The following is a 20547-nucleotide window of genomic DNA, read 5'->3' as shown; positions in this document are numbered from 1 at the left end:
CAACGTCAGAGGCATCCACCTCCACAATGAACGGAACCTCCGCGTCATGGCGGATCAATACAGGAGCGGATGTAAAACGACGTTTAAGATCGCAGAAGGCCGACTCAGCCCTAGGCGACCATTCAAAGCCAGGGAGAGAGGCCTTAGTGAGAGCTGTTAAGGGATTGGCTAAGGCGCTAAAATTGCGAATAAAGCGCCTGTAAAAATTTGCAAAGCCCAAAAACCGTTGTAACCCCTTGAGCGACGAAGGCCGTGGCCAGTCCAAAACTGCACTCACCTTGGCTGGATCCATGCGCAGATCGCCCTTCGTCAACACAAAGCCCAGGAAGGACACGGTGTCCGTGTGAAACACACACTTCTCAGCCTTAACGAATAGTTGATGCTTGAGGAGACGGTCTAGCACCTCCCGAACGTGCATTTGGTGTTGCACCATATCGCGAGAAAAAATCAGGATATCATCTAAGTAGACAAACACCGACACCCCAATCAAGTCTCGCAGCACGTCGTTAACCAGGGCTTGGAAGACTGCCGGAGCATTAGCCAAACCAAAGGGCATGACCAAATACTCATAGTGCCCATTGGGTGTGTTAAATGCAGTCTTCCACTCATCTCCCTCTCTAATCCTGACCAGGTTGTATGCATTACGTAAGTCAAGTTTAGAAAAGACCTGTGCCCCCTGTAAGCACTCAAAGGCCGTGTCCATGAGGGGTAAAGGATATCGGTTCTTGATGGAAACGTCATTCAATCCCCTATAATCAATGCATGGGCGCTGATCACCATCCTTTTTATCAACAAAAAAGAAGCCAGCGCCGGCAGGGGAAGTGGAAGGGCGTATGTGCCCCGCAAGCAATGCCTCCTCTATGTAGGTGTTCATGGCCAAGGTTTCGGGGCGTGAGAGAGAGAACATTCGCCCGCGAGGCGGGGAGGTACCGGGTAGAAGATTAATGGGACAGTCGTATGATCTATGAGGCGGAAGTGCTTTAGCACGCGTCTTGCTAAAAACGTCCGCCAGGTCCCAATAGATCTCAGGCACCCCTATTAAATCGGGATTAGAGGGTAGATCAGAATCTGCCACGCTCCCCACCATCCTGGAGAAAGAGGGAGGAGACAAAAGAGAAGAGGGGGGGGGAGACAAGGGTTTGGGCAAACTCCCGCTGACGATCGACTTGACGTCGGCCGCCGTTGAGAGTTCGCCCGTGCTCCAATTAATGACACGAACACATGACGACAACCAGGGATGACCCAACACCATAACAGAATAGGGTGAAAAGATGACAAAAAATTTAACCCATTCCCACTCCCCACCCTCCACCCGGATGTGTAGGGGAACTGTGCGCTGGATGACGCTCCCACTGCCCAGAGGCCGACCGTCCAGGGCATAAACTGGTAAGGGAACCCCTAAATCCTCCACTGGGGTTCCCCACTCCTTCACCAATCCCACGTGAATAAAATTGCCCGCCGCCCCTGAGTCAATGAGAGCCTTAGTTCCCCTAATGTCACCCCCACAGTTGATCGCCACCTCAAAAAATGTACGAGAATCCGTGGTTTTGGCAGGAATGAGCCCACCTGCTGGCGCCCTTTCGAAGCCCGACGGCGCACCTTCCATCCCCGATTGGCGCCGAGCCGATACAGCCTGGACCCGACAGCTGCCGAAGCGGTGACCGGTGCGGCCGCACCAGAAGCAGCGTCGCTCTTTGATGAAGCGCTGCCTCTCGTCGTCCGAGAGCGACAGCGCTCCAAGCTGCATGGATTCATCACCCAGTGGCCCACTCGTGTAATGCATGGAATTATCAACACCAGGAGAAGAAGGAAAACATACCTGGGGCTGGGTGTTGTTGACATGCTCCTTCTCCCTCTCCCGGTGCCGATTGTCCATCTTGATGGTGGTGTTGATCAGCACTTCCAGCTGCTCGGGGATCTCACGCGCGGAGAGAGCATCTTGCATCCGCGCTGAGAGTCCCCTGACGAACAGAACCACGCAGACGTTCTCCGCCCAAGCTGTCTCCCGAGCCAAGATCCGAAAATTGATAGCATAAGCTGCGACTGTGCGGAGGCCCTGCCGGCAGTCGAGAAGACGACCACCAGCCTCGAAGATCGAGAGTACCCGGGAAGTATCGAATACTCTTCTCAATTCCCGGGTAAAGGCGTCCAGACTGTCGCAGATTATCGCCCCTGCCTCTAATTCCGCCGTAGCCCAGGAGAGAGCTTGACCGGTGAGCAGTGTGATAATATACGCTACCTGCGCTGTCTCCGATGGAAATGATCGTGGTTGCAGCCGGAAAACGAGTAGACACTGGGTGATGAATTCCCGACAACCATCCGGTGATCCGTCATAGCGAGCGGGCGCCTGCAGATGTGGTTCGCGGGACCGCTCCTGGACCCCGAACATCCCCCGACTCTCCTCTGCGTGGAGCGCTGCTTCTCCCGCCGCCGACTGGACACCAGCCACTCCTTCTTGGGCTTGTCGGGCTGTGGCCAACGCCGACTGCGCCACCGCTTGGGATGATCCGACGACCCCATTGAGTCGGATTAACTCGGCGCTGACCAGCTGCTGATGTTCCTCCATCCGTGTCTGGGCTGCTCCCTGCGTCCGGAGCATCTCCATGATGGCCTCCATGGAATTCTGATGGTCAGGTCTTCTGTCAGAATGCAGGTAGGTGAATTTCAATGGTTGAAGGCAATCACAGAGACAGAGAGTGTTTACTCTTGAACAGGTTCGACTTTAATAGTAAGAACACAGAGTAAATTCTAAGAGAGAGCAAGTGCTAATAGCACAAGAGTAAAATAAGGTAAATGGGAGCTTATTGGAGGTCCAGAGTAGAACCGTCCGCGTTATCCCCGAACGCAATTAGTGAAGACCTGACAATGGACAAGCAGAAGAGAGGTATGTTAAATAGAGACAAAGTACCAACATTCCACACACACCCCTGTGACAGCCAATCAGGAACCACCCCTAAGTGACAGCACTAATTGACAGGGAAATGACAGGTGACAAGCCCAGTGACATGCCAGGAATGTGGGTGGTCACCGACCGAGGTCGGTGTCCAGAACGTAACACCCTTAGCGCAGCGCAAGGTACAACACAACATGGACCAAGCAACAGTGAGGGGTAACACGTAGTAACACAACCACGAATATCTCCATAACGTCAAACCCTGCAACGCCCGGGCCGACTCGGCATTTCCCCCCTCGAAAAAAGCACAAGTCCCTCAGGGTCCCAGAACAGCAGATCTGCGCCCCGGCGGACAACGGGTTAACTGACCTGGACCGGCATGACCAGAATTAGTCCTGTGCCCTAATCACGCCACCATCCCCAATCCCAGGAGGGGGGTAGGTACGCGTGTCGATCCAAAACATTATAGAGGGCGCCACCAAGACGGTCAGAACATGAACGCACCGTGCCCGGTGGCCCACCCCATGGGCGTGAGACCCCTCCGCCAATGCTTTGATCTACTCCGTCATCTCCCCCCAGAGATGAGCGAGAGTTCGTCGAGACTAACCTAGTACACTGGCGCTCGGAAGAGATCAAATCTCCATCCCAGTTGGTCTACAAAAAATGCCGGATAAGCTCAACCATTGCATGCCAGCCACAGACGATAAACTCGTTTGTGAAAAACGGGTTTTTATACAAGGCTTTAGGCTCATGTGCGAACACGTCACCCGTGTTTACATACTTCACCAAGTAAAGAGAAAACATAGACGTTTAAAGAGAGGGTCAAAAGACCTCGGTACAAGCTACATATCGCTGCTGTCGGGACAAAACCTCATAACTCCAAAAACCCAACTTTTCAGCAGATGAAAAAAACTAACACAGATTTGAGGGTGAATAGAGTTAGGAGGTTTAGACAGATGATCGGTTTAATGCTTTCCCATTGTTTAAACTTTGTAAAACCCACACACACATATGGAGGATGATCTACGGAGTTGATTTATATAATAAAAAAAAATTCAAAAAATGGAGTTATGAGGTTTTGTCCCGACAGCAGCGATATGTGATTACTTCTGTAGGCTAACACTCTAACCTGGTTGTGGACTCGATGCCATGTTTCCCAAACGTAACAGAATACACACAACCCACTCAGATAAAAAAGGTAAAGTTCACTCTTACTACTGCAAGAAGAACACAGTCTTCTTCATGATGAGGGAAGACAAGTCTTTCGACCGAGTGCTAGCCACAGGCCTTGCTAAGCACACATGTATAGCGACCAGAACACAATTTTCAAGAAAACTGTCCTACTCCCTAAGCAAGCACACAACCCCACAGCTAGGTGAGGGTTATACATCGTATCCCCAATATATAGTGAATAAACACACATTTTGTAACAAAAAACAGTCCCTCACCAGGAGGGACTTTTTTATTTAATAACAAAATCATATGTTGGGGGGGGGGGGGACAGGGGTAAACAGGGGAGTCACTAGCGGCGCCTGCCGCGTGCAGAGCGATGTTTGCCCCCACGGGGAGCCGGCCCGGAGGAACGGTTCTGGGGAGCCTGGTCACGACGATCCCTACTGTTACCTCCGGGCGTGGGCGCGGCTGGCTGCAGCGGACGAGGCACTCCCTCCACTCCTGGCCTTCTTCGCCGAAGGTCCAGCAGCGGCGGTGGTGGCAGAGGCAACAGTCGCGGTCCTCTGCCGGTGTTGCTTCTTCTGGACATCACCGGTGGCATCAGGTCGGGGGAAATGGGGTTGGAGCACAGAGCGCTCCTCCTCCATCTCTCTGCAGGCTGCCGTCATCTGCTGCATGGCCGACCCTATCGGCCGACTGTCCACTGGCGGGGGAACCAGGGCCGGAACCAGGCCATCTCACGGGAGATGGAGGCTTAACGGCCCCTCGGAGAGGCAAACTCACCACCGGGCGCCGCCCGGGCAGCGTCTATATTAAAGGCAGCCAAAGAGTGCTTCCGCATTGGCGTTTTGCGCTCTGATTGGCCGAGCGCGCGCATTCGAATGAGCCGTGACACGCTCCTCTAGCCAGGAATCGAAACTCCGTTTAAGCTCCAGAGAGCGAGGCTGAAAATCCACAGTTCTTGCCCCACTGATGGGAGCCGAATCCCGGATCCGAGTTTTCTGATGAATAGCCCCAAAATATGGAGGTCCCGAACGCAATTAAGTATTGATTACACCGTAACAAATCATTAAAAAAATATACCGTTAACTGGAGTATGTTGTTTCTTTACATATATGTTGGATTAGAGAATTGGTTTGTCATGACAATCGCGATTTACTCGGTGGCTACAACAACACACATCATTGTTTACAATGAACGGTGGGGCTAATCGACACGGACGCGTTAAACTAACCTAAAGTTAGTTGTTCACCAACAATCTACAGACACAAAAAAACACAGAACCGGACTGTTATATTAAATTAATTGATTGCTGTTTAACGCGTCCGATTATTCCCATCATGTCACTGCCATTGGCTCCGCGCCGCAGTCTCTCACCGGCCGTCTTACCCCACGAACGCGCGCTCGTCCTTGGCATCGCCATTGGTCAACCGCCGCCGCCGCCACCTAAGTGGGAGCACCGCGCGCCCCACCGTTCATTGTAAACAATGATGCATGTAGTTACTGTGTGTTGTTGTAGCCACCGGGTAAATCGCAATTTTTTATTGGATTGTCATGACAAACCAATTCTCTAATCCAACATACCCTCGGCCAATCAGAGCGCAAAACGCCAATGCGGAAGCACTTTTCGGCTGCCTTTAATATAGACGCGTATCTGGGAGCTGTCTGTCAAGCAGGTGGGCAGGAAACTGAGAGTCAGTGGGAAGACAGAGAAGAAGCAGGAGGAGGGGAAAAGCTCCTACTCTTACAGATGGCAAGAGTTCAGACAGGAGTTTGATCTGGGCTGACAGGTGACAGCTGTGGGACGAGTCGGTTGTCAGTGGAGATTGGTGGCGGATTTGGTAAAACTGATTTGTGACTGGATCTGTATTAGAGTTAGGATAGGAATGAGGAGGATATGGAAGGTGGAAACTATCCCAGTGAAGCGGGGCAGGTAGTCGGCAGTACTAGTAGGATGCAAGGGAAAGGTAAAGGGAATTGTAACCAGTGTTCGGCAGGCAGTGCACGGGAGGAAAATAAAAGGAAAGAACGGGAGGATGAGGAGGAGGATATGCAGATTGGTAGGGATGTAAGAAAGAAGTCTGAGCATTTGGATAATTTGAAGGTAATAGTCATGTTTAAGGAAGAAACTGATTTAAGTTATATAGGGGTAATGGAGCTAACTAGGGGAGTGAGGAAGGTTTGTGGGGAAGTAGAGATGGCAAAGGTGTTAAGAGATGGAAGGCTGTTGGTAAAGTGTAAGGACAAAACACAGAAGTATAAAATGATGAAAGAGAAAATTATTTGCAGGTGTAGGATAGAGGAAGTGAGAGAGTTTGGTGAGCGAGGCGCAAGAGGGGTTATTTCAGGGGTGGCCCTGGGAGAAGACATGGAATTTCTTAAAAGAGTCATTGAAGGAGGAACAGTTGTGGATATGAAAAGACTAATGGCAAAGCGAGATGGGGTGAGAGTGGAAAGTAAGTCGGTGATGGTGGAATTTAGTGAGAGAACGTTGCCAGAGAGAGTAATGATAGGGTTCATGAGTTTCACAGTACGTGAATATATCCCTCAGCCTATTAGATGCTTCAAATGTCAGAGGTTTGGTCACGTGGCCGCAGTTTGTAAAGGTAGACGGAGATGTGGAAAGTGTGGGGGGGACCATGAATATGGACAGTGTGGAGAGGGTGCAGTGAGGAAATGCTGTAATTGTGGTGGGGGCCATACAGCTGGCTATAGTGGCTGTCCAGTCAGTAAAAAGGCGGTGCTAGTGCAACAGGTGAGAGCGGCTAAATACATGACATATGCTGAGGCTGTGCAAATAGTGGATCTAGAGAATAAAAAGGGAAGCAGTGATCGGGGAAGTGATTCATTCAGAGCGGCTGGTGGATCAAGTGGTGATTAAGTCGGAGAAGTTGGTGCTTTTCATGGCATATGTAATCAATTGCGCTGAGCAGGCTAAGAATAGAACTGAGAAAATAAAAATCATTGTGAAAGCTGCTGGTAAATTCCTAAACATGAGTAACCTGTCTTGGGAAAAGATAAATAATGACCTCAATAGAATGGGCGAAGCTCCGGAGTCTACCTCTCTGCCATCATCGATAGGTCTAAGTCAACCCCAGTGGTTTTGCAATGCATGCAAGAAGTCTAATTGCAAAGGGTTCATTCAAGATAAGTATCAAACCAGATGTGATTTGCATCCAGGAATTCTGGCTTAAGAGCGCATTAGACTTTGTAATTAAAGGATATGTTAGTGTTAGAAGAGATAGGGAGGGGGGTAATAGAGGAGGGTGTGCTACCTTTATAAAGAGAGGGTTGCAATATAGGGAAGTGAGAATAGGTAGGGAGTTGGGGTACATTAGTATTGAAGTATGGGCTATAGAGGGCAGTATTCAAATGATTAACTTTTATAATCCATGTAGGCAGATGGAGCTGGGACAGTTCGATTAAATGTGGGATGGGTTAGGAGATAAAGTAGTTTGGTGTGGAGATTTTAATGTGCATAGTTCACTATGGGGAGATAAGAATGATGCAAATGGTAATGTGACAGAAGAATTTTTGGAGGGAAAATACCTGGTATGTTTGAATGATGGAACAAGCACAAGGGTGGATACCACAAGAGGGAAGGAGTCTGCTATAGACTTAACAATAGTTCTGTGTCGTTATGGCTTGCTCAGCACCTGTCTGCATATATCTCGCTTCAGCGTATATACACTGAATAAAAAATTCCACGATGTACCTTTACATGCCCGCATTCATCTGACCACACCCCCATCCGCTTACCTTCATAAGCAGGGGTGGGGCCACACACTCATCTCCTTCTCAAATGTCATCCACAGGAAGTGCCTGCTATATGCCCACTTGACGTGGAGAAAAATATTTAGTCTGAGGAAAGGAAAACAGAAGAACACGGAGATACGTTGACATCATATCTTTATTTTCTCTCTCACTATTTTCGAGATAATACTGCGATATTGTCTTTGTTACTGGAGTGTCTGGATCATTCCGACCATCAACGTTTTTTTCGTATTAGGAGCTCACGCCGCTGACATGCTTCCCAGCTACAGTCCTCCTTGCTGCGGTTGGATGGGGTTACCCTCCAGCAACACAGCTGGACTGTAGGACGCACCGACTGTTGTGAGAGGCGGTTGTTTCCAGGTTGGGTACGTACTGTTTTGCTTGCGAGCTCTGGTTGTTGTTGATGCTGTGGGGGTTAGCTAACAATTTACGAAACGCCGACTCCAGGCTAGGGTCCTCTGCTCGGCTTAAACGGCGGTCGGAGGATTTTGGTCTGACGCCCATGATGGTTAATCTAGTGGGCCGCGCTAGGTCCTGGTGATCCCAGGATTCTCGAGCGGATGCTTCTCTGTCCCGTGCAGGCCCCATCTTTCATATACAAATGAAAGTATACCCTAACGAGGAAATGTGGGCATAGGATCTTCTTTATCGGGAGTTCCATGCTCAAAGGGCCCCGCTGTATGTCTGGATCACCGTTGACAACTGTGTTCTGACATTCTTTTTCTTTTCCCTGTTAGGGGAGGGACTGGGACAGCGGCCTGTCTGAAGTGTGGCTTGTTATGTCATTGTGTACAGTTCAGGTGATAGCTGCTTAGCTTGCGTGCTAGTGTGTGGACTACTGTGTTAGCCAGTCAGCTGTTAGCTGCGCAGCTGTTAGCTGCGGCGTTAGCTCGCTGTGTTTACCAGGCTAGTGAACGTTAGCTTGTTGCTATCAGCCGAACGGCTGTTAGCTTAATGCTACACTGTTGAACGTTTTCTGTGACTATAACATGCCTTAAACACTCTGACTACGACGTCATCTTTGACAGAGGATGTTAGTCGAACCTACCGGGAGCCCTGCCAGCGAGGACTGCGTCAACATGGAGAACCATAGCGGCTGGCTGGTGCAGCGACGCTGCCCTCGTCGTCAACACAGGGATGCTGTGTTCGACTTCAGTGCCCCGTTAGCCAGATTGCAGTTCGCTTGGCCTGCGCTCAGGGTAGGAAGGTCCCGACCGGACCTTAAACACTTCTTCTTTCCTTCCCTTCTAAATGTTTTGTAATAACGATGTTTTCCGAAACGGGTGTTGCTGCAATACATTGAGGATACGACGCGTGTTGTGTGTGAATTGTCTTGTCACCGGTATAGCTTCTCTCTCCATAGAAATCGGGTTGTTGTTTTACATGTGTAAAAATTATCTGGTTAGTTGTGTTGAGAACATGTGTGTTCATGTACCGTGAACTCACAACTAAGGGGGTTAATTAACCTATAAAGCTATGCTTAGTGACATATGAGTGAAGAATGAATTCTTTTCTCAGCCTGTAATGACAATGAACAGTGTGTTCACATATTAACAGGGTTACCTGTTCAACTTGGCCGTATCAAGGGTAAGGTAGGAGGGGTGATCCCCCCCGGTTTCCCTGGGGCTTCCCCACCCTCCTCTCAGACATGTTGTTTACAATATATTGTTTCACTGTGTTTGTGGGGATACGATGTAACCCTTAGCTTAATTGCTGGGGTTGTGCTAACCGCTTGAGAAACTATATTTTCCTAAAGAAAAGATTGTTTGGTCGCTTATCGTGTGTGCTTAGCAAGGCCTGTGGCCAATACATAATTGAGGATTCTGTATTCTCTCGTTATGAAAAACGGCGTTCCTCTGTAGCAAAAGTGTACTTTGCCATTTTTTGTTGTGATAAAGGCTTGTGTGTGTCTTGTGATCTACAACTGGGTTAGGTTTGGCCACAGAAGCACATGTGTAAGTCTTGTACCGGGGCTCTTAAGGGGGCCCTCTCTATTCTGTGTTTTTTCCTTAGTAAAAATCAGATAGCAGGTTAGCACATGAGCTGTGTGAAGCTGTTAGACACTTCATGTAGCTGACTATGACTGTGTCATGCTCTTTTTTGTCATTACATCGAATCATGGGTGTGGGGTCGTAAAGGGGTGAACTGGTAATCCTTTCCTCCCCTTTTTGATTGGTCAGGGGTTAAAACCTCCTGTCCTTCAAGGTTCCTGTCACGTTGCTGTTCGGCACGTTACAGGGTAAGAGGGGGGGGGGTTTCCTGGTCCCACGCCCTGGAAGATTGGGCGTGTGCACCGCAGAAATTCCCCCGCCATAGAATACGTCACTGTGCGCGTCTCTGTTGGTAAGACTTCCGTGAGTTGTTCAGGTCCATGTTATGGATCTATTTCAAGGAGTTATCAGAGCTCCTCCTCACGAAGCTCCTCCTCGGGCCTTTTGTGAGTTAGGACTCTCCTTCCCTGTGAGGGAGCCTCCTCAGAGTTCAGAGCCTCCTCCTCAGATTGTCAAGGTGAGTAGAACTTCAAAAAGGAGTTCTGCTCTATTCTGTGTGTATTCGATTCAATTCGATTATTGAGTGTATTGGTTCAGTGCCTCCTCCTCGGAGAGCCCTAAACCCAAATATTACATAACTCAATGTTGCAATATATTCTTTTCAATCTATACAGCTCGCGTGGGAAGTCTCTCTGGGGATTTCCGTCTCCTCCCTATGGCGAGGGTGGTGTGATGTAAAAATATAGAAAATGTTTACCCTCAGCTGCGTCACAGGGGATTCATGTCAGTCTGTGTTTCTTTCTTTTTTGAATAAAAAGAGGAAGGTACATGAAGGACGACGGCTCCGTGTCGTTCTCCCAGGCGACTTGGAGGAACAATGTTTGGTGTCTTGCTAGACTATCCATTGATGTGTTTGGGTCTCGACGCATACATAGTGCTGGCTCGGTGTGTTTCTGTTAAAGAATCACGCAGGGGCTAAGTGCGCCTTGGTTGCTTGTTAAAACAGCATTTTTATAGGGCAACTGGGATGGAGTTTTGTCTCTTCCGAGCGCCAGTTTACTAGGTTGTCTCGATGAATTCTCGTTCATATCTGGGGGATGTTAACGGAATAGATCAGAACATAGGTAGATGGGTCTCACGCCCTTGGGGTGGGCCACTGAGCACGGTCCAAATGGGGACCGTCTGGGTGGCGCCCTCTTTTCATGTTTTAGATCGACACGCATACCTACCCCCTCTTCTGGAGTGGGCATGTCGGCGTGGTTAGGACACGGGACTGGTCTGGTCGCGCTGGTCCAGGTCAGTTAACCCGTTGCCCGCCGGGGATGCAGATCTGCTGTTCTGGTACCCTGAGGTACTTGTGCTTTTTTCGGGGGGAAAAATGCCGGGTTGGTCCGGGTGTCACAGGGTTAGGCGTTATGGAGACCCTTTGTTGGGTACATGTTGTACTCTGCACTATCGTAATGGCTTACGGCCATACCAACCTGTACACGCCTGATCTCGTCTGATCTCGGTAGCTAAGCAGGTTCGGTCCTGGTTAGTACTTGGTTGGGAGACCGCCTGGGAATACCAAGTGCGGTGTGCTTAGGGCTGGTTCTCCATTATTTTCGCTCCTCTCTCACGCGTGGCGAAGAGGGGGCTGTTGGGGTGGTCTTGGACCTCCTCTGGTAACCCTGTGCTTCCCGTGCCGCCGGGCTCGGTCCGAAGTAAAGTTTTGTTGATACCGTAGGCCTGGGAAAACCCTTTTTTGAAAACTGAAACACTTGTACTGCGGTATAGCCGGTGTATACCCGCAGGTGTGTTTTGGAGTTTTTTCTTGAGGGGTTATAGGAACAACCACCGTCTGTACCAAGAGGGTGGTTGATTCCCTGGTGTGTTGGAGCAGTGTCAACTCCCGGGTTACCCGGTTGAGTGTGCCCCTGCACGTTCATGATGTCTGCCAATCATGTCAGCCTTCTCTGCCTCGACACCTCTGGGTGGGTTTTTTTTAGTGGAGGCTTTGTCATGGTGATCAACAACGCCAGCATACGCCCCTTCCACCGGGGGGGCTGTTTTCAGCTGACTCCTTTGGCGCCTGTCTCGTCCGCAGTGCTCCAGGCTCAGGTTACAGCCTGTTGCCTGGTTTCCCCGGTGCGCTGCCTGCTTCCGTTGGTTACCTTTTTGAGTGCTTACGGCCATGCTGACTGCCTGTTCTGCAGGGTCAGTGTGCCAGGCGGTGTGCTATTGGGGGGAAAGGGCCCGCTCTTGGAGGGGCCTTATCCGAATACGCTGGCGATGTGGGGGGCGGTGTCACTAAGTGACCACCTGGTGGGGTCTTGATGCCTGGCGTCATTGACCTCTCCGGGCCCCCTTTTTCAGGGGATCCAGTCCCTTCGGTGGGTCTGGGTCTTCCTTCGCGCTCCGCTGCTACGGCCTTGCCACAGGGTTGGGTTTGCTCTTGACCCCGTGATTTTGGGGGCAGTAACGAGGTTGTTCCTTCCGTTCGTTCCCGGGTGGCATGCGGGTTGTGCGTGTGGGTAGTCGTGGGGTCAAGCCATGGTCTGCTCACCCTGTGCGTTGAGTTGCTTGAGTGCCTCTTCGCACGGTCGGATCCGTCGCCCTCCCGTGTACCTCCAATAGGGGGGGTATCCTCCATTAGGGAGGGTCGGGGGGGCTCGGTGCTCCCCGGTCTGATGGTTGTGGGGGGCCTCAGCGGGGTACATTTGTCGGGCTATGGCTCCGCTCAGCCCCTGTTATGCAGACAGGTGCTGAGAAAGCCATAACGACACAGAACGAAGGGTTATGTATATAACCCAGTTCTGTGAGTTATGGTGCGCTCAGCACCTGGACGCCGCTGCGGCCCTTGATTTTTCATTGTGGTGAAATTTGTTGGGAAGGAGATGAGTGTGTGGCCCCACCCCTGCTTATGAAGGTAAGCGGATGGGGGTGTGGTCAGATGAATGCGGGCATGTAAAGGTACATGGTGGAATTTTTTATTCAGTGTATATACGCTGAAGCGAGATATATGCAGACAGGTGCTGAGCGCACCATAATTCACAGAACTGGGTTATATACATAACCCTTCGTTATGTCTACGTTAGCAGATAGGTGTAAGTGGGAGGTGTTGGCTGACAGTACAGTTGGCAGCGATCACTACCCTATTATGTTACAGATGGAGAATGAACCCTATCAGGGAGAATGTTTTGAGAGGAGGGAGATGGAAATTGGGAGAAGCTGACTGGGATTCTTATTCCTTATTGAGTGAGTGTGGGCTTATGGGTATGAATAGTGAGAGTTTAGATATTGATTCCATGTGTAGTGAGGTTACTGTTGCGGCAGTAGACTGTCATAGACAGGTAGTGCCGAGGGGCTGAGTGGAGGAGTTCAAACAATTGACGCGCACAGTGAAATAACTCCGTTCCACGTCTAGGAAACACTTTTGAAGCTTTTATTCTTCGCTTCATGAGACAAACAAAATACGATTTGCGATTTGCGCTTTGCGTTATTGCGGTCAAAAGAAAATATGCTCTCCTAACTCTCACCCCCTCTCTCAGTGAACTGTCAACCTCTGTGAACTGTCAAACACGAGAACTGTCAGACGTGAAAAGGTGAATGAAATTCCATAAAACACTCCCATTAGCGCCACACCCCCGTGAGCACGCCCACCACCTAAAGTGACAGTACAACTAATAATACAACACAAATAGAATACTGAATCATAATAAAGAGACCTCCATTACGGCGCCTACAAAGCCGGCCCCTAATTATTCAAATATAATAATTACACAATTGTAAATTATGTAGGTGCCTACAAGAAAAAACATTAAATTATTCAAACAATAGTTACCGGCCCCTAATTACTCAAACAATAGCTTTTTTTCGTTACCGGCCCCTAATTATTCAAACAATAGTTATCTTTTTTCGATTTTTTTATAATTTTCTCGCAAATGTCCTTTTCTTCTTTCTTAATTGTATCCTAGGGCCAGAGGTTACTAGCACATAGCCTTAAGGAGGGATCTTTATGATCGCTTGGTCAGTCAAGTCAGAAAAAACAAAAAACTGTAATCCAAAGTGGCAAAGTCAGTTTATGAGTGTATATCTCCATGTATCAGTATATGGGTGCATATCTCCATGTATCAGTCTATGGGTGTATATCTATGCATCAGTCTATGGGTGTATATCTCCATGTATCAGTCTATGGGTGTATATCTATGCATCAGTCTATGGGTGCATATCTATGTATCAGTCTATGGGTGTATATCTATGTATCAGTCTATGGGGTTCAATGAATATGAACATCTGATGTCCTCATGGCTCTTCCGCTTCCTGATGAAGTTCAATTTCTGACGTTCTCACGGCTCTCTTTTCTTTTCACCTCTCTTTCCTGTTGAAGGCAAACCTTTTGTCTTTGAGCCGGCACCGCTTCCTCTTCCTTGGACACCTCTTCGTTTTAATTTGGCCCTTATAGCCACGGGGCATTTCAGAAGTAGTGTCATCGTTTGCTTTGTCCCTAGAGTCAGTTGTGTATGAATCTTCAACTGGCCATTTCGATTTTGGACTCGCCAGTGCTTCCTTCTTTGATTCTCTTTTAGCTCTGAATTTCTTTCCTGTATCAATGTTGTCCTTCGGTCTTTCCTGGGACACAGGCTTGAAATCCATGTGATGGTCCTCAGAATTGTTGCTTTCAAACTTAATGTTATTGTCTACGTTTCTGTCACGCCGCCTCGCTCTCTTGGAAGCAACAGAATCGTCTGTTCGCTCTTCTTTCTTTTCCAATTTTCGGTTCAAATCCTCTTGTAGCTCTTTCTCTGTAGTGGCAGCTTGTCTGTCCTCTGCTGGGTTTGATTTGTCTCTTGCCAAACTCCCGTTCTTTGGACAATTCTGGTTGTCCAATTTTCTTCCGAGAGGTCCGTTCACAGTCCAACCCAACACAGTTTTGATTGCGTATGGACCCTCGTCTACACTCCGTATAACTCGCCAATGGCTCCTATCAACAGGTCAATCCCAGAGTCAATCTCAGAAATGTAAACATGTTCCAAGTGAGGCCATCTTTGAAGGTCTTTCTGTCTCGGAATGTTGCCTCTGTGGACTGGCATGCCTTCCTGCGTGTAGATGTCAGGGAGTTCATAAAACCAGTCACCATCTAATGCAGCCACTTCCAAGTCTGAAATAATGTGGCTTTCAACCACTTTCTCCTGGCCCATAGTCCTAAGGAGAATACTTGTCCTTCTTCCCGTGAGGTTCAGCTTGTTCATCAACCCCTCAGTGCAGAAGGATGCTGAGCTACCGGGATCCAGGAAGGCATAGGTACATACTGTATCCGGTCCATTTTTAGATTTGACCTGTACTGGTACTATAGAGAGTGTACAGTCCTGCTCACCGGCCCCTGTAAGACCACTGGACTGTACAGAGATCGGAGCACTGCCCACTGCTGTCTCCGATTCTCTTTTGGCTGGCCTTTGATCTGTTCCCTCCTCCTTGTGGTACATGTGAAGTATGCTAGGGTGCCTGAGATTGCATATTTTGCAATAGAGGCGTTGCCTACATTCTTTACTCATGTGCCCAATGCACAAACAGCCAAAACACACATTATGATTCTTCAAGAAGCCAATCTTCTCGCTATGCACCCTCCTTTCCAATAGAGAGCACATATCCAATGTGTGTCCACCTCCGCAAAACCAACAAGTCGTTGTACTGGATGAGCTTCTCTCCATCTTTATTCCAGGTTCCTCTTTTCTTTCAATTGTTGCAATGGTGGTAGCATAGCTACTTTCCTTTGCCCTTGTATATGGTTGATTGCTGGACTTCCTCACATCCTTAGGTGCTGCTGCTGATGGTGTGTCCTGTATATTGCCAAACACTGGATCACTTGCAATTTTCACCTGTCGTTCAATGAAGTCAACAATGTCAGGAAATCTAGCTATATGGCCACGCCTTTCCTGCAGGTCACAGGCCACAGTTCTCCATATGTCCCTGTGCTTGTAAGGTCATTTTCTAATGATGGCTAGCATGTTGGCAGACATGTCCAACTCGTACATCATTTCCACTTCTTCCATGGCGTTGCAGCATCCTCTCAAAAAGAGACTGTATGCTTGCAGAGCTCTGACATCTTCTGATTTTATTGGTGGCCATGAAAGAGCCTTTCCCATGTAGGCTTAAGAAATTCTATGTCCATTCCCAAAGTGCTCATGTAGCAAAGCCTTAGCTTTCACATACCCTCGGTCATGAGCCATATGCTGACAGCTTCTGACAAGCTCACAAGGCTGCCCCCTAGTGAACTGTTCAAGGAAGTACAAGCAGTCCATATGGTTGTCAGTCTTCTGTTCAATACTGTGCTCGAATGACCTCATGAAGGTGTGATAATGTAAAGGATCACCATCGTAAATTTGAATGTCTCTTTTAGGCAAGAATGAAAGAGACTGTTGTTGGACTAGCAAAGCTGTTATTTCATTTTGTTTCTCTAAAACAGTGATTATGTTACTGCTGCTGATTGATTGTTGTGGTGCAGGGTGAATGCTTTGGTGCTGAATCCGTGGCTGTGCTTGAGTGCACTGTAATGTCCTTTGTCCCTTGACCCCTGTGTGTCTTGACAATTCGGGTTGTGGTTGTAGATTCTGAGCTGTGGTTGTAGCGGTTTGTGCTTCAGCACTGAGTGTTTGAACATTTCTTTGTCCTCTTCGGAAATAAGAGCTCATGCCATCAGATTCAACAGACATATTAGTTGAAATACGAGATCCTCGAGAGCCTCTTAGCACATTGACTTTAGCTGCTGCTGAAGCTATTTCCATTTGAAGTTCAAGTTGCTCCTTCTTCTTTCTTAGTTCCTTCTTTTTCTTTCTTAGCTGTTCCTCTTGCTCTTCTTCCTCTTTTCTTCTTTGCTCCTTTTGCTTTCTTAGCTGTTCCTCTTGCTCTTCTTCCTCCGTTCTTAATTGCACCCTTTTCTTTCTTAGCAGCTCCTCTTGTTCTGCTTCCTCTTGCTCTATTGCATGCTTATCCTTTAATAGCCTTTGTTTTGCAATTAGAGCGGCCATGTCAGATTCAGCTTTGCGTGCGGAAGACGTGGTTGAGATGTTAAACCTAGGCCCAACAGAGCTTCGATTGGCTGAACCTCTGCTTCCAGAATTTGACACACTGTCACTTGGTTTGATTTCATCATCATCAGCTTCAATTACATCACAGTGTTCATCAGGTATTTCAACAGGAGTTACTTGCTGTGTTACAGGTATGGGGGAATCATGTACACAAACATTGGCACTTGTACTGTATTTTTGTCTCCCAGTTTCAGAAAGCCACTGCCTTACATCATCCATGAATCCCTTTTTGCATTTTAATATTGTTTCAAACCATTCGTTTTGTTTTTCCTGTTCCTCTTCAGAAATGAAAGAAATTACAGATTTGTGTAACAGAGTGGTATCTTCAACCATTTGGTTCAAATTTTCCAATTCAGACTGCACCTGTGAAGCATTGTCATTATCGTCCATAAGCTGCTTTAATACCTTCATAAGACCTTTCATTTTGCGAACATTTGCGTGACGTTCATTATGAAGTGTCTCCAATTTATAGGCCATGCCTTTGGCAGTGAGTTTAATTTCTCTTTTTTTCCATCCGTTTTTGATGAGTCATTAGTATCAACACTTGATCCTCCTGATGCCATTTTTCAATAGCTCAGGTGCAATTATTCAATAATCCACAGTCCTCTTTAATGAACAATCAATCCATCAATCAATTAGCTGCCGCTTAGGCCGTGCAACGTCCATGAGCGCAAGACGACGCAGCCAGTCAACAACCGATCCCCAATGGACAAGCAGAGTAACTAATTCACACTGTGTTTTTTAACACGAAAGGCTTCACAGTTGAATAAAACAATTTACTTAGCTTTCTATCGCTGGTCTGCGTGTCAGGCCTTCTGAAGTGATGGCGCTCCTCCAATGCAGCGATGATCCAGGCGTCCCAATGATGCCCTCAAGATCAGCGCCCCGAAGCGACTCGAGGAATCCGTAATGTCAATATAGTTGATTTCCTTTTATAAATGCTTTTGTCTGCTTGCTTAGTTTCTTTTGACTATGTTGCGGCAGTAGACTGTCATAGACAGGTAGTAGCGAGGGGCTGAGTGGAGGAGTTCAAACAATTGACGCGCACAGTGAAATAACTCTGTTCCACGTCCAGGAAATACTTTTGAAGCTTTTATTCTTCGCTTCATGAGACAAACAAAATACGATTTGCGATTTGCGCTTTGCGTTATTGCGGTCAAAAGAAAATATGCTCTCCTAACTCTCACCCCCTCTCTCAGTGAACTGTCAACCTCTGTGAACTGTCAAACACGAGAACTGTCAGACGTGAAAAGGTGAATGAAATTCCATAAAACACTCCCATTAGCGCCACACCCCCGTGAGCACGCCCACCACCTAAAGTGACAGTACAACTAATAATACAACACAAATAGAATACTGAATCATAATAAAGAGACCTCCATTACGGCGCCTACAGTTACTAATAATATTATTGTAGCTGCAGAAGTAGCAATCCCTAAGACTGGGCAGAAGAGGGTGAGTAGGTTAGTCCCTTGGTGGTCTAAGGAATGTTAAGAAGCAATTAAAGCAAAGAATAGAGCATTTAGAGAACTAAAGAGGACCCATAACTTTGGAAACGTAATAGAATATAAAAGAGCGATGGCGATGGCAAGAAAGTGAAGGAGTACTGGAAGAAGTTCTGTGATTCTTTAGGAAGGACTACGCCAATCCAGAGGGTGTGGGGTATGATTAAAAAGATGAGAGGGGCGGTCAGGTGGCGTAGCGGAGATTGTGCTTGTCACCAATGCAAGAGGCTGCGGTCTCGACTCCCGGAGAGTCAGCATTGCCTTGGCTCGGGCTGATCGCTATACTAACTCGTTTGGCTGGGTTAGGGGGAGGGGAGCCGTGGGTGGGTCCTGGGCGTTGTGGACAGCGACCCCTACAGTTCGGTCGGGGCGCCTGCTCAGCAAAGGTACGATCTGGTGAGAGGTAGTGCGGCCTCCCACACGTTACACTCTCCCAGTGAGAATCTGCGTGGCCAGGCTGGCTGCCGGCTGGCTGCACATGCGTCGGAGGAAAGCATGTGACAGTCTCCGGCCTCTCGGACCAACAGTAGGGGAAAGTGCGCAACAACCAGGAAGGGGGTTGGGAATTGGCATAATGACTAACAGTGGGATGGGATAAAAATCGGAAAAAGAAGGAGGGGGGAAAAGAGAATAAAAAAAAAAGATGAGAGGGGTTGGGAGGGAGCTTGATTACCTTACTCTGGTTGTAGAACAAAGAGTTATTACTAATAGTGTGGAAAAAGCAGAAGCAATAGCAAAGGCGCTAGTTAAAGTGTATAGTTCTGATAATTTAACTCAAGAAGAAAGGGAAGGGAGAGAGTTAACAGTGGCTAGGGTTGGAGGAAATGTAAACTTTGGTGAAGATGGAGAGGATAGGGTATTAAATACAACATTTACAGTGCATGAAATTAATAGAGCTCTAAGGAAAGTAGGGAAAACAACACCAGGTAGAGACAGTATTTGTTACTCTATGGTGGAGACATTGAGTGACAAATCCAAAGAAGTGGTACTGAGGCTATTTAATAAAGTATGGTCTGAAGGGGAGATTCCAGAAGCATGGAAGCAGTCAGTCATCATCCTCATAAGAAAGCCGGGCAAGGACGCAAAAGACCCTAGTAATTATAGGCCCATTAACATCTCAAATGGGGACGCTGATGGAAAGAATGATTAATGACAGACTGGTATACTGGCTGGAAACAAGAGGGTTATTGTATAACTACCCAAGTGGATTTAGGAAAGGGAGCGGGACGATGGACCTGCTGTTGCTCTTGAAGACGCTATTAGGAAAGCACAGGTAAATAAGGAGTCAGTTATTGCGGTGTTCTTTGATATTGAAAAGGCTTATGATATGGTTTGGAGACAGGGCCTTATTATTAAGCTTCATCAAATGGGAATTAAAGGTAGAATGCTTAAATGGATAAATAACTTCCTTTCTGATAGGAACATAGTGGATGAGTTAATGGTGTTTTTAGTAAGGAATATGCAATAGAGAATGGAACTGGGGGACCCTGATGTAAACAAGACGGAAGTCTTTCTCTGGTCTGCATCCCCTTAACACATTGACCGCCGGAAACGCTTTAAGACGTGTTTGCTGGTCATGCGAATTCTGCCAGACCACGCTGTACGACGTTATTGATATCATATTTCATTTTTTCGCCATGGCATTCATAATTCATATATACACCTCCGGCGCTGAAGCTGGACCCTACGGCTCAATTCAACGACGGCTCAATACCGCCGCCTGGTGGATGGTCGGGCGAGTTACACTGGTGAACAGGATATGGCTGGTGTGCGTCGATTAAATTCATCCGGCCGTCAGACATTGCCGCAAGGCTCCCGACAGACACTATGTACATAATGGATCGCTTTATAAACTTAATAATTGATATGATTTCGGCGTTTATTGCGACATAAAAACCGGAAATGGACCTAGGCGATCGACGGCCTATACCTGGGATCTTTCACCGTCAGTCTCATTGACGCACGGTAAGAGGACGCTAACGCTATTTCATCCCAATTGTTTATTTATTTCACTGCAAACCGATCGGATCTATATATCACCCATACTACATAAAGCATTTACTGACGATCATGGAATTATAAACGACCCCCCCCCCGTTCATCCGCGCATGATGAGGCATAACGTATAGGATAATGTACAGTTG

This window comes from Notolepis coatsorum (assembly GCF_963971535.1).
Source record: "Notolepis coatsorum genome assembly, chromosome: 6".
NCBI lineage: Eukaryota > Metazoa > Chordata > Actinopteri > Aulopiformes > Paralepididae > Notolepis > Notolepis coatsorum.
This window is presented reverse-complemented; position numbering follows the sequence as displayed.